Genomic DNA, 16,603 nt, shown 5'->3' on the forward strand with positions numbered 1-16,603 from the left:
TCAAAGTTTTTTTCAAAACAAAAATGCACCACAACATTCAGCAGCAGTTTCTCTTGCCTTTCCATTAATAGACTCCCTTTCCTTGGTTAAGTCCTGAAGCTTGTCTCTCTCCTTCCTTCCTCTCCTGCTACAATATGCATGCTAGCTTCTGTTAATTTGGCACAGGTTCCAGTTTCCTGAGCCAACTCTATCGGGTGAACAGTGGGAACAGAGCTGGTACAGGGACAGGAGGCAGGAGAGGGACATGGTTCTCCTCGTTCTCCAATCATCCATTGCTCCTGAGGGAAACAGTCTTGGGACACCAAGTCTGGTTCAAACACACTTCAGCAACGCTCCCACTGGCAATCCAGAAACAACAATACTGACCTACCTTACAGGGCTTTTGTAAGGTTATTGAAAAGGTATGTTGAGAGATTTAAATCTAATGTGCCATATAAAACACCAAGCAGTAATATCATCATTATTGATAAATAGCTTCTGCTTCTAAGTGTCTTCTAGAAGATGAAAGTCTTCCAGCTTTGAAAACATTTTGTTTATTTATTTATGTTCTTACCTGGCCTTCGCCCTACGGTCTCAGGATGGGTTACAACAATTATACAGCCACAAGAGTGGCTGTATACTATAGTCAGCATGGATATTTCACATTCTGCAATGTTAAATTGAAAATACCCTCATGCCATTCTGATGCTTCCCATAAGCTCATTTCAAAACAGAACCTTACAAATCGTATGGTCCTGAACTCAGAAACACTTGCTTAACAACCCTCTCAAGTTTCATGGTGATACACAAAACAGTCAGAGAGAATAGAGAGTTCAAAGTGTAAAAAGAGAGAAAACCATTATAATTATACAAACAGCTCTATGTCTATTCTAAATGAACAGCCAGCACTAGATGAGCAGCATGGTCAGAACTCTGCACAGGAGGTGATGATGTCAGCTGGAGGAACCGGTTCGCTCTTTTAGCCCATTCAGAATTAAATGCCTGCACAGACTCCTCACAGTGGTGCAGGGGTAGAGTACACTAGAGATGTTATGGCACCATAACACCTAGGTTATACTCCACTATATACTGGATCAGAGTTCAAGCAGCAGCCTTACTCCTGGAGAAAAACAATCAAGGAACAACTGGCTGTTTAAAGCCTATTTGCAACTTTGGCAAGCCTACATGAGGCAGGGCATAGCCATTTGCCTTCCCTGCATCCACATATCATGCAAATCAACATAGGCACAATCATGGGGGGGGGGTTGAAAAATTATGCGCAGATGCCGCATTTACACATTAATGACATACATGCACTGGCAGGACAATGCAGGATGTGATGTGATCCTCTTGCCTTCACTGCATATTCAGTATACTTTCTTCAATGAAAGTACGGAGAGGCCTTCAGGAAGACCAAATTCTCTGGTAGGTTAAGAAACAACTAGTTGGTTAAGGCCAATTTGAACAGAACAAACATGTCATTTGGCTTAGTTTATATAGTTTTATTTAAGGAAGCAAAAAGCAAATCTTAACAGCTCTTCTAGAACACCCTTTACCAATTTTCCCACTATGCAATTGCTATGGGTTGGTCTCCTTGTTTACTTAATGTCCACTTATATCCCTTCTAAATCAGATGTGCCCTTTTCTGCAAGTCATTAATCTCCCTGGGGGTGGACACATCTCTTAAATCAGTATGGTTCATCCCTCTCTTTGGGTCAGTTCTTTTATTTTCATTTCCTAATGAGATATTGTATGAAATTCATCTTTACAGGTGAGGACATTTCTGTAGGCATTACAGTTAGACCACCTTTCCTTTCTGGTCACTTTTGAGAACGACCTGAGGCCAGGCCTCTGACTTATGAACTTGTTCCTTCCGTGTCAGATGGGGACTAAAGCGACGTTGGTGGAAGACTCTGAGTGAAGCTGATCGATCTCGGGCTAGAGCCTATTTGAAGGCCTACTCCAAGGCAGTCCGGGCTAAGAAGAAATCTTTCTTCTCGGCCTCCATTGCGTCTGCTGGGAGCCATCCAGCGGAACTGTTTCGAGTGGTTAGGGGGCTTTTAAGTTCTTTTTAATTCTGACCACTCAGCAGACCGCTGTCAAGAATTTGCACGGCATTTTGCAGACAAAGTCGCTCAGATTCGCTCCAACCTGGATGCTAAAATTGATACAGTCTCTGAGGATGTAACTTTGGCGCCTGTTTGTCCAATTAAAACGGATTCTTTTCAACTTGTTCTGCCCGAGGATATGGACAAGATCCTTGGAGCGGCGCGTGCCACCACTTGTGTACTGGACCCTTGCCCGTCCTGGCTCATTAGAAGTACCAGAGGGGGACTGGTCGATTGGGTCAGGGGAGTAGTTAATCCCTCTCTACAACAAGGCAGAATTCCATCATGCTTAAAGGAGGCAGTTATAAGACCACTGCTGAAAAAGCCCTTCCTGGATCCCTCTTTACTGGGTAACTACCGGCCAGTCTCCAGTATTCCATTTCTAAGCAAGAGCGTGTGGTGGTCGCCCAACTCCAAAGATTCTTGGATGATACGGATTATCTGGATCCATTTCAATCTGGTTTCAAGCCTGGCTATGGGACAGAGATGGCTTTGGTCGCCTTGGTGGATGACCTACGCAGAGAACTGGACAGGGGGAGTGCATCCCTGTTGGTTCTACTGGACCTCTCAGTGGCTTTCGATACCATCGATCATGGTATCCTTCTGGGCCGCCTTGCTGAGATGGGACTTGGGGGCACTGTGTTACAGTGGCTTCAGTCCCTCCTGGAGGACCGAACCCAGAAGGTGGTACTGGGGGACTCCCGCTCGACCCCTTGGCCATTGACCTATGGGGTCCCTCAGGGTTCAGTTTTGTTCCCCATGTTATTTAACATCTACATGAAACCGCTGGGAGAGGTTGTCCAGGGTTTTGGGGTTCGGTGCCATCAGTATGCCGATGACACTCAACTCTATTTCTCTTTTCCACCTGAAGCCAAGGAAGCCGTACAGGTCCTAAACCAGTGCCTGACATCAGTGATGGACTAGATGAGGGCAAACAAGTTGAGATTAAATCCTGATAAAACAGAGGTACTCCTGGTCAGTCGGAGGGCAGATCAGGGAATAGGGATTCAACCGGTGCTGGATGGGGTCGCACTCCCCCTGAAGTCTCAGGTTCGCAGTTTAGGTGTACTACTGGACTCAGCTTTGAATTTGGAGGCCCAGATTACTGCTGTGTCCAGGAGCGCATTTGCCCAATTAAAACTGGTGCGCCAGCTGCGCTCGTTCCTGGAGCTGCCTGATCTGACTAGGGTGATGCATGCCTTGGTTACATCCCGCTTAGACTACTGTAATGCGCTCTATGTGGGGCTGCCTTTGAAGACTGTTCAGAAACTTAAATTGGTACAAAGAGCTGCAGCCAGAGTGCTAACCAGGGCTGGTTACAGGGACCATACAACTCCCCTGTTACAACAGCTCCACTGGCTGCCAATTTGTTTCTGGTCACAGTTCAAAGTGCTGGTTTTGACCTACAAAGCCCTATACGGCTCAGGTCCAGTCTATTTGACAGATCGTATCTCCCTACATGAATGTGTACGGGATTTGAGATCTTCAGGTGAGGCCCTTCTTGTGCTCCCCACACCTTCGCAAGTACATATGACAGGGACACGAGATAGGGCCTTTTCGGTGGCCGCCCCTAGGCTATGGAACTCCCTTCCGAGTGAAGTGCGATTAGCTCCCTCCTTGCCATCTTTCCGGCGACAAGTAAAGACTGTTTTATTTCAACGGGCATTTGGGATAGAGAACGACCAGGATTAAGTGTCATAGGATTGGTGACTACATTATATGATCTTATTATTTTAAATCGTCCGCTGTTTTTAACGTATGTTTTATGGTTTTAATTTTTCTCATAGTTTAATTCTATTTTTAATTGTATACTTTTGTATGTTTTAATGGTGTTGTTTTTTAGTTGTAAGCCGCTCTGAGTCCTATTGGAAAAAAGGGCGGGGTAGAAGTTTATTATTATTATTATGTTACCTGCAGCTTAAATTGTAATGCCTGAGATTAGTATTAACTTGTATTTGTATTTCTTAAATCCTTAACACAGGAACACAGGAGGCCGTCTTATACCAAGTCAAACCATTGGCCCATGTAGCTCAGTCTCATCTGACTTTCACCCAAGGATCTCCCAGCCCTCCCTGAACTTGAGACCTTCGGCACGCAAAGCAGATGCTCTACCACTGAGCTACAAGCCTAGTTTATAGCGGCAGATTTGTCTGGAAGGCAATGAATGCTCCTCCATTCCTTGCACCATGGTGGTAACAGGGCTCTATTATGTCCTATGGGAGCACTACATACTCAGTGAATTGAGATGACCCCCTAGTTTCGCATGTAGAACCCTACCTGCAGTTTACTTCCTAATTGTGAACTAGGCCTAAATATCAAATATCATTGAGCAGTTTGTATTAAATTAGTTTATCAAATAACAAGCAAAATTAGTAACCCAGGAGAAGGGGGAGCATAGCTTTCCAAACATTAGGAAGCTGTTTATGTACAGCTGCATCATAGTCTTAACTAAACAGATGAAGTTTAGGGACATCAGGCCTAGAGACCTGGGAGCCAATCCAGTTCCATCCCCAAATCTGCCAATTTTAAAGCTTCCCAACAGGTTTTACAACAGCAGTCAAAACAGCAGGCTCTAAATTAAAGATTTATTAAGCAAGGCAACCAACATTCTGCAAGGCCACACACCCAAATCATGCTGCAAATGGCAATTGGACCCTTTTGAGATTATGAGATTATATTCTTAAAGGGGGGGATCTGCTAAGGGAAGCATTGACTCTGGGAAAAGTTTCAATGATCCCTGGGTAAGAGTTTTTGAAAGTGTCTTTACATGAATACAATAAAAACCAAGCTATTAGAAGCAGCTTTGATCCAACACGTGAACTGTTTATCAAATCACATATTTTGCAGAAGTTGAGCCAGTCTAACAAGTGTTTAGAAATGGGATTTCTCACCTTTCCAGCTCTCCACCAGATATCTGGTGACAAAATGTGTTCACATGTACCATTGCCCTCTGCCACAGGAGAAATCTCAGGTTTCTTCCATTATGTGTGTGTGGATTGGGGGTGAGGGGAAAGACGTTTGAATCCATGTGTCACAATGAATTGTTTCTTCTTCTCCCTCATGCAAAATATTCATATATGTGAAGAGACATGATAAAATCATAAATGCACCAGTCACTCAAAAATGGTTTTGTTTTCTGTATCCATCTGGCTGTATAACATGCAGTAATCTAAAAGTTGAACAGCATGTAAGTACTGCCATTGTTTTATTTTTTAATTTGTATTGATGTCGGAATGTGATAATTCTTTATGATTAGTTTACAAAAATGTTTATGTGCAACATGTTTTGCCTATCTAATGGTGGCAATTCAGAAACCCAGGACATAGCAATTGCCCTCCTGAGGTGGGGATGGAGCATCAGAAATTCATTACACCTGTGGTAGCAACACTGGCTGCCTGTGGTCCTCTGGGCACAATTCAAGGCTCCAGCCTATGGATTCACCAAAGTGATAATTTCATCTCCTCCTCCACGAGTGGCCAAAGAGCAGGCTCAAAGTATTGCATCTGAGCACTGTGGACACTGAGAAACATACTTGGCCCAGACTCTCCAATTCTACAAAGACTTTTCTCTAGAAGCAATAAAAGCACAAGTGCTACTAGATACATTTTAAAAAAAGACACAAAATAGATATAGATACCCAAGTACAAAAACATGTAATTTTAATTTGTTTTAAAACATTTATATTCTGCCTTTCCAAATACAATTTCTCCTGGATGGTTTACATATTGCAAGAATAAAACAGCCCCTTTGTGACATCCCCCCAAATTCTAATAAGAACTACAATACATAGTTCATTTTAAAAAAAATCAGCAATAAAAGATCCAAGCAGTTGAATAATGTTGCCTAATGCCTATGTAAAAGCCACTAAAAACAGATCGGTTTTCACATAGAAAACAGAGTTTGGAGTGTGGTGAATTTCTGGATATCAACAAATAAGGAGTTGCAGAGGCATAGGGCCACCATAGAAAAGGCCATCTCTCTTGTGCCCACCAATCACACCAACGGCAGGGGTGGGAAACATGTCCCCTACATTGTACTAACTTCCAAATGAACCAGAAAGCTGTGGCTTTCTTGACTTTTCAACAGGCAGCAATTCTATCTGAGGCTGCTGAAGTGACCACAGAGGAACCCCTGATTCTTATCATCTCCCAGGAGAGTCAGAAGGGTAAGGCCACCCTGTTTAATGGGCAGCCACTCCACTCAGGGTGCCAAAGAACAACCATGTTTACCTTTGGTGTCATTTAACCTAAGAGTAATATACTGTATACTTTAAAACAAAGATGGAGAGTCTGTGGCCCTCCAGGTGTTGTTGAGTGTCAACTCTCATCAGTCCCAGCCACATAGCTAATAGTCAGGGATGATAGGAGTTGTAGTTCAACAACTTTGGAAGGCCAAAGGTTAGTGATCCCTGCTTCAGCAGTTTTAGCTAGAAAACAACTGCAACACTCATATAGCACCACAAGTTAAGAGCATTAAAAACCACTGTTTTTCCCTATAAAGCCACAGAAGTCTGATTCTATCCTAACTTCTGCTAATTTTGCCAAGAGACAATTAAACTTGAGGTAATTTCTGTGCAGCAGCTCAAAGGTCAGTGGTTGTCTAACTTCATCCTTTCAGGACAAAGCAGTGAAGGAGTTTTATCGTATGGTTAACAACTTACCCCAGGTCCATTTTAATGGTTGGGTTAAGTAGTTATTCCAATACAAGCAATGGATTGTTTGCAAGCCTGTGGACATTATATGCATATGAACTCCACTGAAATGAAAAAGGACTTATGATGAATGGTATAGTCTGTCAAGCCATGGTGTAATTCACACCCTAGTGGTTGAATTTATATTGAGGTCGCAAGAGACAGAACAAGGGGTGATAAAACCTTAAAAAAACATTTTGCAATAGTTTTACAGTATACTTTTTTTAAAAGGTCAAAAGCAGTTTTGTCATCTCTTGTGAATTCTTTACACAGGGAAACTGCTTTCAAGTCACAACTATGAATTAGAGACCAATTATGAAATCACTATCAGCATTCTAATAAAACCTCAAAAGCAAATCAAGATAAATTCGTCTGGAAGAAATGACTAAACATTTACCAACTTCTTCCTCATGTTAGTGTATCCTCCAGGGATTGTCTAGTGTATAAGCTAATTAAACACCAGTGACCCTGTAAAGCTTTCCCGAATTCTTGATTGCTTAGCGGCTTCTCCGTCTTGAGGACCAAAGTCAACATTTCTCAGACCGCTTCACAAACTGCATGAGATGCATTCATTTATTTTACACACTGCACTCATGTTTAGCTTCAATTGATTTTCTGGAGCCATTTTAAACCTTTACAATTGGATCTGAGGCAAACAACTAAAGAAGTGAGAAACAAAGATGACTTTTCCCCATTTAAAGTCTGTGAAACACAGGGAGGTGTTTTAGTTTTGGAGCTAAGCCTCCTCACTTCCAGGCAAGTCGAGGATGAGCTGTTTATAGTTCGCAGCTGGATGCCATGATCATGCACAAGCCATCTATCCCGTTACTTCACTGTATACCCAAGGTCTACAAATGATATTAATAATTGCACGTGGTATTCCTCCAAATCCACAGGATCACCGTGTAGCCTGTAAACCTCAGGCTGAAGGGTTTGAAGCACTTAGTTTGTCAATTTAAGGGTTGTGTACATTTCCCACCCCCCAACCCAACTACTCCAAGAGCCATCCATGCCCTTACTCCATAAACAAATGGCACATTAACGACCGTGTTCACAGTCTGGCCAGGATTCAAATTGGACATTCTAAATTTTAAAGACAGTTATTGGCATCTAATTGGTGTCCCGTCACCGGCAGAAGACATCTGTCAGCAGAACAAGGGAGGCAAATTTCAGCAATTCCTTCTCCCCACTATAGTCTCCCAAATCTCCAGAGCAGATCTGGGGCATGGAGGATACCAGAGGGAGGGGGAGAATCTTCCAAAATTCCTTCCTCCCCAATCTACTGATGGATGTCTTTTGACAGCAGAGGGGCAGCAACTGGATATTATCCACAAGAGAAATTATTCCTGCACTTACAGGTTTGAAGCAAATTAGTTCTGATAGTTTGGGAAGTGCAATCCCTTTTTCAGAGAGCACTTTCCTCTTCTTACAAATGAAATTCAACACAATGGGACTGGAAACCAGGTATCGCATGACTGGCTGAAGAATGAATTACTCTGCCATTGTGTCACAGCTCTGACAACGTACAAGGGAATGTTTATGTGATTATATTCATTTCTAACAAACCAGGAAGCTGCTCTCTGGGGAGGTGGGGAAAGTTCATACATAATAAAGCAACTATCATGGGTTTCCCACTGAGGTGTACACTCAAAAACAGCCTATTAACAGATCTCTGGTTTAAAAACCTATACAATATGTGCATTGGTTATTCACTGTTATTCAATGTGTTATTAATTTAATTGATTTGTATTTTACGTGTTGGAAACTGTCATTAATATTTTTGTATCATAGGTGGTACATAAACAGTTTTGAATTACTATGTTCAGACACCTGTAACATTCACCTGTTGCATTTGAGCTGCAGACTTAAAACGTCTTGAGTGTTCACATAAAAATGTAATGTGAAAATGCCCTGAAGCTGCTTTTCAAGCCATTAATATAGCTAAGAATTTGTTTTGCATAAAATACATAAAAGAGAAAAACATTATTTTGCTATGCTTGCCTGACATGTGGACAGCCCAATGGATAATTCATTTGTATACTGCTTTTTTCCTGAAAGAGCTCATGGTACCATAATTGATTCTCCACACACACCCCTCATTTTATCCTCACAACGGTCCTGGGAGGCAGGCTAGGTTGACAGATAATGACTGGCACCAGATCACCTAGAGGGTTTCATGGCCAAGTTGCAATTTGAATCTGGGTCTCCCAAATTCTCACCTGATACTGCCTCTATCAGTTGTCACTGGCAAGGGGATAGAGATTATGTTCAAAATTACTGTCTCAGAAATTTCCAAACATATTCCAAGGTGCATATTTGTCTTAATGAGTTTAAGCAACATTTAATTAAGAAAAGAGTCATTTACTTTGCTGAGCAAATGTATTTCAGTGGCTGTTTCCATAGCAAAATCCATTGCTGAGTCACAACTTTGTCTTTGTTTGAACAGTTTCTTAACTGTTTAAAAATATCGCACAAACATCAAGGCATTTATTTTATAACGGCAAAAAAACCCTCAGCTAAACTCAGCAGAAATTCTATGTGCAATTTTGATTAGAAGGGTCAATGAAGCAATGTGACCACCAGAGACAAGCTGAGGATAGAAAAGTGTGATAAGTGTGATCCCAATTAAAGTGTCCTCTAGCAGCTTCTGATAAACTACTCCTTTTTAAGCCTGTCCTTTTTTAATATATGTATTTTATTTATTTCATCCATAGAAACATATAAAGCACAGAATTTAAAACAAATACGATTCTTAACTTAATAACTTAAATAAAACTCAGTTCCACAGAACAGGCACAGTAACAAATCACACAAGAATTATTCTCTACAAATTACAATAGAAAGATGTTGCCATTGCCCTTAACGTCACTACAGCAAAAAAATGAACAACTATGAGTTCCACAAAGTAGCATACTGTATTGAGATGGCAGCATTACATCATTTATTTTCTTATTCACATACACTGCAAAACAATCCATTCTGATCCAAAGTATCCCACTTTTTAGACCCCCCAGCCGATTTTATTTTGTTTCTCAGCTTTGCAACCAAAGCTGTACCACAACTTTTTTAATACCAATATTCTTTTATAGCTCCTTCCAAATCCTTCAAGAAACAGGCAACCATTTGTTTTGCTGCCATTAAATGATGACTGATCAACGTTTTAATTTTCTAATTCTTATAGCTGTTCAAGAAAATGTTTAATAAAGCTAAATAACATGACTATATGTTGATTAGATATATTCTCCATTTTATGAAAGACTACTCTCCAGAAATACTTTGCCTTCAAACGTTTCCACCACATATGATGATATGTCCCTCTCACCATACAGCCACGCCAATAAGGAATGCCATCAAACATTTTTACAAAGTGGGTGGGGGGGAGGTATTAATTGTGATGCATGGACAAGTAGCAACTCCATGAAATGTTTGATTCTTCAAGTAACATCACTTTCGATAACTCAGTTTCAAAAACAATAAGCACAAGAATCCAAAATTTCTCTTTTGGTGGAGTGGCTTCTTTTTGCCAGGTTTAATCCTTTTTGCTTTTAATGTTTAAAACCATTTTATGATCTGTATTATGTTTTATATCTGAACTTCACTTTTTTGTGCTGCTTTATTATTTGTATATACAGTAGGGCCCCACTCATACAGCGGGTTACTTTCCGGACCCCCGCTGTAAAGCAAAAACCGCTGTAAAGCAGAACGCATTGAAGATAATGGCGCGTGTTGCGCGAAAACGACGCGCGACGAGCAAAAACCGCTGTAAAAGTGGAACAAGCGCCGTAGGAGTGGGGCCTTTCTGCAATTGACAACCGCTGTATCAGCGGAACGGTATAAAGCGAAGCGCTGTAAAGCGGGGCCCTACTGTGTGTGTATGTGTGTGTGTGTGTGTGTGTGTGTGTATATATATATATATATATATATATATATATATATATATAGGGCCATTTGCCTGTTCATATATATATATATATAGGGCCATTTGCCTGTTCCCCCAGCAGCTACAATGTCCCAACCTAGGCTGTTAAGAAGAGTCTCCCACAAACTTCCAGAGGCGCTTTGCACAGGGGGATTATGTGCAAAGAGAAAAGGATGCAGAAGGGCCCTGGTGCAATCTTCCTTTTGCTCATCCTGCCCAGAATCCAAACATCATGCTTTGTAGAGAACACTAGCTACCATGATTACTTTGGACCACCAGTTTTCAATACCAACCCCTGTATTTATATTTTCATTATTTGTGTTCTCATTCTCAATCCCTTAAAACTGAGATCACTTTCCATTATCATGGCTTATGGAATACTTATATGAAAGGTGAGCCATGGAGAGGATTCATCAGCTAAATGCAGCACCCTTCAGCTGAGACAAGCTAATCCAGTGATAATGACAAGCTTATCTCCACCAATTGTGTGAAGTGACCTTAACTCTTCCTTTCCAGGTGTGTATCTCATTTAAAAGTGTTATGACCCAGAGATAAATGATCATCTGAATATGTCCTGACCCCACTAGTGAGCTTTCAGCAAAGAAATACCACTTACTTGGACCATTTACATTGATCAAGTTTGCAAGATCAGCGCCAATGTCAATTTGCATAAGTTTTTTGTTTCTGAAGTGTAGGAATCCAAATTTTCTTACTTTTGAAACATGCACTGGTAACTAAAACAGAAAACTCCCAAGTGACTCCCAAACTGGATCACATTGTTTCAACTTACATTCGCCTTTCCCAGAAACATTTTTTAAAAACTATAAATCAGTTTTAGATGTAGTTATTAAAATTCCACAAGTCCCATTTGTGTCTGCTTAGCTTTAGGATTTGCTGACTTCAGAAAACACTTCAAGATACTCTTGATATCAAAACAAAACCTACATCATTATTTATTACTGCTGTAGTAGAGAGAGTATCCTATTACACAATGTGTAGAAATTGTAAAAATTCTCATATTATTTTGCAAGATCTCTACTATCGTGCCTAATTACACAAAAAGCTAGGTTTTAACAGTTAAAACAGCATAATTTAGTATCAAGTCAGAGTACAATATTAACGTCTGCCTTTTAAAAAGAAATCATGGCTGTGTACGCAAGTGTATAAACTTTTGCCGATTTTGATAAAGATGGCACTATAACCACAACTGCAATCTGGCCACTTAAAGGCTTCTTATGGATGTTCCCTTCACTATCTGTTCTTTGAAATACTCAATATCCTCTGGAGAGTTCCTCTCTCTAAAGCATTGTGGCCAAATGTAATAAAAAGTAAGAGTTAAGTTAGAGAGAAGCAGTGGACCTTTCACTTCCACTCATAAAATGGAGGCACTTATTATTAACTCTTGCCTGCCCTTTGACTCCCATGGCTCCTTGGAACACACACATCGTGGGCTACCTGCTAGGACAACCAAGGAAATGAAATCCATACATAACATAGATTCAAGAACCTGGTGATATTCATCTTTGCATAGTAAGTTGGCACGGTAAGGAAAAGAGACCAAATGAACTATCATTAAGTGAGAGAAACGTACACTCCCAAGTAGGCCAAGAATCACTCACCAACTTCATCTATACCCTAACACAGAGTATAAAGACAACTCCTACTTATCTTTCCAGGGTATATGGAAGACTGAACATACCCTCTTTATTTTATTACTATCTTGCTTTTCATCCAAGGCGCTCAAGGTGGCATATGTGGCTCTCCCCCTCCTCATTTTATTCTCACAGCAACCCTTTGAAGTACAGTAGGGCCCCACTCATACGGCGGGTTACATTCCAGACCGCCGCCTAAAAGCGAAACACACTGAAAAGCAGAACTCATTCAATAGAATGGCATCCGTTGCCCGAAAAACATCATAAAAGCAGAACATGCACCATATGAGTGGGGCCTTACTCTAATTGAAAGCCGTCGTATTAGCGGAATGCCACAAATCTGAGAGGCTGTGACTGGTCCAAGGTCATGGTCAAGGGGGGATTTGAACCCTGGTCTCCCAGGCTCTAGTCAAGACCAGTCATGTCCACTTGTCTCCCTCTTTCTCCCCCCTCCTCTACAGTCTGAGGCACTATTATCAGTCTTCCCCCCTCCCCTTGTAGGATTTGTTTAATACACTGCTCTTCTAAGCCTCATCTACCTAGGGGTTTTCAATCTAAACACATGAGCAGTGGTGTAGTTGTCTGTGGTGTTGGGGGGGGGGGTGTTAGACCCCTTACTTTTTTGGGAAGAGGGTCCCAGCAGAGTCCCTATGTCTCTAGCATCCCATGAGCCAATAAGAATGAAAGGGGAGTGTGTTAGCCACTGAGAAGAGTCCCATGCTTGCTTGACTTTTCCTGCCGACTGGAGCCAATCAGAGTGAAAGGAGGTTAGTCAGCCAATGAGAAGCCTCTTCTCAGTAGCTAACACTCTCCCCCTTCATTCTTATTGGCTCCAAGGGATTCTGTTGTGGGACAAGGCATTAACACGCATCTAATTCTCAACCCAGCAGCAAAAAAGGAGGGACAGGGCATGGCTTAACATGAAGGGACTCTGCACTTCTGAATTTGCCACTTTACTACTGCACATGAGTGAAGATAACAGAAAGCCTATTAGGAAGAGGGCCATTTTCCAAGAGATTTGTGGACCATATTTAGGTTGGGTGTCAATACAGCACACAGCATCATCCACTGTTAAAATCAGCACTAGTTTATCTTACATCGAGCCACACTGACAACTGATTCAAGAAATAAAGTTAGAGACTACAATAAAAAATTCAATTAACATTCTGGTAATGCACATCACTGAGATAGCAGAAGGCACAGCTAGTAGGCTAAGATTATGAAAGATGTTAATTAAATGATGCTCAAGACAGTCAACATTTACACTGAATCTGATAATTTTAACACAGAACAGTAGGCAGGAATTACAATGAACTTTATATCATCAGTCAAAGGGAGATACAGAAACCAATTATGATGTAAAAACTTGGATGACAAATGTGTGCAATTTGGCAAACAGATGTAGTATTACGTAGTATTAATGTCACAGAATTGTATGATTTCTAGTTTGTATGTGAAATTGTTTTTTTAAAAAATTAAAAGCTAGTTTTATCCTTTTGAAGCCTCATGCATTTCTTACAAGAAACATTCCCTCTGTATTCATTCGCTATACCCAATATTTCTCTATAACATACCTTTGAACACAGCATATTGAAGGAAATGTTAGCCAAGCTGAAAATTCACAGTATAAAAATACAGAAGATCACTGGGGGTTCCTGAAAAGAAACCACATTTGGGCTATTCAGGCTGTTAGTGTGGTGCAGTGGTTAGAGTAGGATCTGGAAGAGGTTCAAATCGCCGCTCAACCATGGACCTCACTGGGTGACCTTGGGCCAGTCACTGTCTCTCGGCCTAACCTATCCTGCAAGGTTGTTGTGAGGAGAAAACAGGGAGGGGAAGAACTATGCATGCCACCTTGAGCTCCTTGGAAGAAAAGAGGAATATAAATGGAACAAAATAAATAAATAAAATTGTTCTAGCCTGGGGCTGATGTCAAAAAAGATGTCTGTTTCCTTTCAGCTGAAGAATCCATACTAGTAAACATCCAATTGACAAGAGCTCCAATTTGATCACCACTTTGCTGAAGCCAAGCACGGAAGCAAGAAGTTTAAGTGTTGAGAACAAAGCACCACTTCAAGACTATGAGACAATAGTTTATTTTATTTAGGCAATTTATATATCACTTAACGTTTTTGACTAAATGTCCAAGTGGTTCAAACTCACTCAGATGAGCCCATATCAGACCATCTGGAATAGTTTCATTCTCGCGCCACTGCAGGTTACCTGTAAGTCAGCCCCTAAGTATCCCTATCTTTCTTTTCCTTTTTTTTTATGCACCACACCTAGTAAAATTCCAGGATACTGATGCAACCCTTAGGCGATCATTCTACATTCTAAGCCATGAAGTCCTGTAGAAGTGTAGGATGCACAGTTTTTACTTCCTGGCTTGGGGAGGGAGAAGAGAATTCTATTAAGCAAAATAAGCAAGTGTTCAGCAGTAAAAGCCAAAGAGAAAGAGAGACCACAGATCTAACAGCAACAGGATTCAGGTTGTGGCAACCAAACCACACATTTAAACTTTCTATGGAGAGACAAAGCGCTTTAGCATAGCCGGCATTGTAGAGCAGGCACGCAACAGGTAAACAGATGTGGAATACAGCTGCCACCTCTTTTCCTTTCCTTACAATGGGCAAGGGCACAAAAAGCAGAAAAAGTTTGACATCTTGTGATTTGCAAGACAATTAGATCTGATGCTCCGAAAATATGGGCAAGACACATATAGAACACCCACACTTTTCATTTACATTTATGAAATATTATCACCTACAATAAAAATGTATTTCCAGCTTTGGAAATTAGGTACCACTGTAATCCCAGCAGTGTTCAAATTCAATCAGTTAACAAGAAGTCCTGTCCAAATTGGGGAGGGGGGATTAAGACTGCCTTTCAAAGCTGAGCTTGCAAATGTTTCCTGCATGGAATGTTTCCCTTTCCAGGACAGCATAGCCCTATACATACACAACCCTACTCAGCAGTAATCCCATTGACTTCAGTGGGACTTATTCCAAGGTAAGTGTGTGTGTGTATAGTATTGCATTACACTCCTAAAGCTGCTGTTCCTCTGAAGCTAGCAATGCTCACAGCACAACAGGATTAGGACCTCCTGCTTGCCTGGACCTAGATCAGAAAATGCTGCAAAGCCAGAGATTACTTATGGGTCCAAATAACCCAAACAGACCCTAAACCGATTCTGAACGAGGACGTGTGCATAGTCGTTGCATACTGCTGCAGCTGAACAGTAGCTTTCTCCATGGAAGCCAAAGGGAAATGGTTAAAGCCAGCCCTTCATCTTGGATGTGTGTGCACGTCCACTGAACTGGGCAAGCAGGTTTGTTGGGACTTTCTGCATTTCGCTTTGTTGCTGTCAACTTTTTTTTTCCAGTTCTGCAAAAACCTTCAGACGACTTCCTCGGGCCCTTAATCACCACCTTTCCCGAAACAAAGCCGAGCCTAAAAGCAAAGTGAAAGGCTCTTGCAAAGAAAGACACACACACAAAGTACTTTACGTCCGGGCGGTGGAGTCTGCACCTCCCCTAGCAATTCCGGCCAAGTACAGTCGCTGCCTCCAAGATCTGGCAGCCGGGATCAGCCCCTATTGCCAAAAGTTAGCCCGACACAAAAGTCAACAGAAGAAAGGAGGAATCGGCCCGTCGCCGCTAGGTGCAGCTTGTTTGCTTTAGGAAATCCAGATAACAGCAGCAATGCATTAACTCTTTCACTACTACTTTCCCCTCCTTTGAAAGAGGAAGGGTCTGTGGTGGGGGTGGGTAAGAAATAAGGCGAGTCGGTTGTAACCCAGGAAACTCTACGAACACCGTTCCTGATTCAGAGGTTTGTGAACTTTTTACCCACAAGCCGACTGGCTCCTTTCCAACTTAGACAGACAGTAGCAGCCGACTCCAATTTGGGAGAAACTTAAAAGACCGAATCGTTGAAAGGTGGCTGCTTTTCGTCTCGTTATCATGCAGAAAACAATCCGCAGAAGGCCAGAGTACCCAGTCTCTATTAACAAAGAAGAGAAAGGGCAGAGAGGTTCCACAATGGAAGCAGCCAAGGCTGTGCAAACGCTACCTGGGAAACTGACCAGAAAAGCGAGGGGGCGAAGAGTGGCGTGAGAAGCTCAAAGTGTGCCGCTTGGAAGTCTCTTTCAAGATCCCCACCCCGGTCTTCGAAGGTGCAAAGCTAGTGCTATTTTGTACAAAGGGCACCCTCGCCCTTTGGGAGGGGGCTTTCCCCAGGTTTTAGCAGAAAGGTG

General features: G+C 41.7%; 1 protein-coding gene across 5 annotated transcripts in view; it reads right to left on the reverse strand.

Moving 5' to 3' along the window:
* Positions 1 to 16,603, reverse strand: part of PTPRK (protein tyrosine phosphatase receptor type K) — a 579,201-nt gene that overhangs the window by 561,715 nt on the left and 883 nt on the right. The window contains exon 2 of one of the 5 annotated variants that reach the window (XM_061623805.1): positions 15,841 to 16,350. The exons of the other annotated variants lie outside the window; for them this stretch is intronic. The gene's annotated coding sequence lies outside the window, so the exon portion shown is untranslated. The remainder of the gene's footprint in view (positions 1 to 15,840; positions 16,351 to 16,603) is intronic. 5 annotated transcript variants of the gene reach the window in all.

Source organism: Rhineura floridana, chromosome 4, assembly GCF_030035675.1.
Source record: "Rhineura floridana isolate rRhiFlo1 chromosome 4, rRhiFlo1.hap2, whole genome shotgun sequence".
NCBI lineage: Eukaryota > Metazoa > Chordata > Lepidosauria > Squamata > Rhineuridae > Rhineura > Rhineura floridana.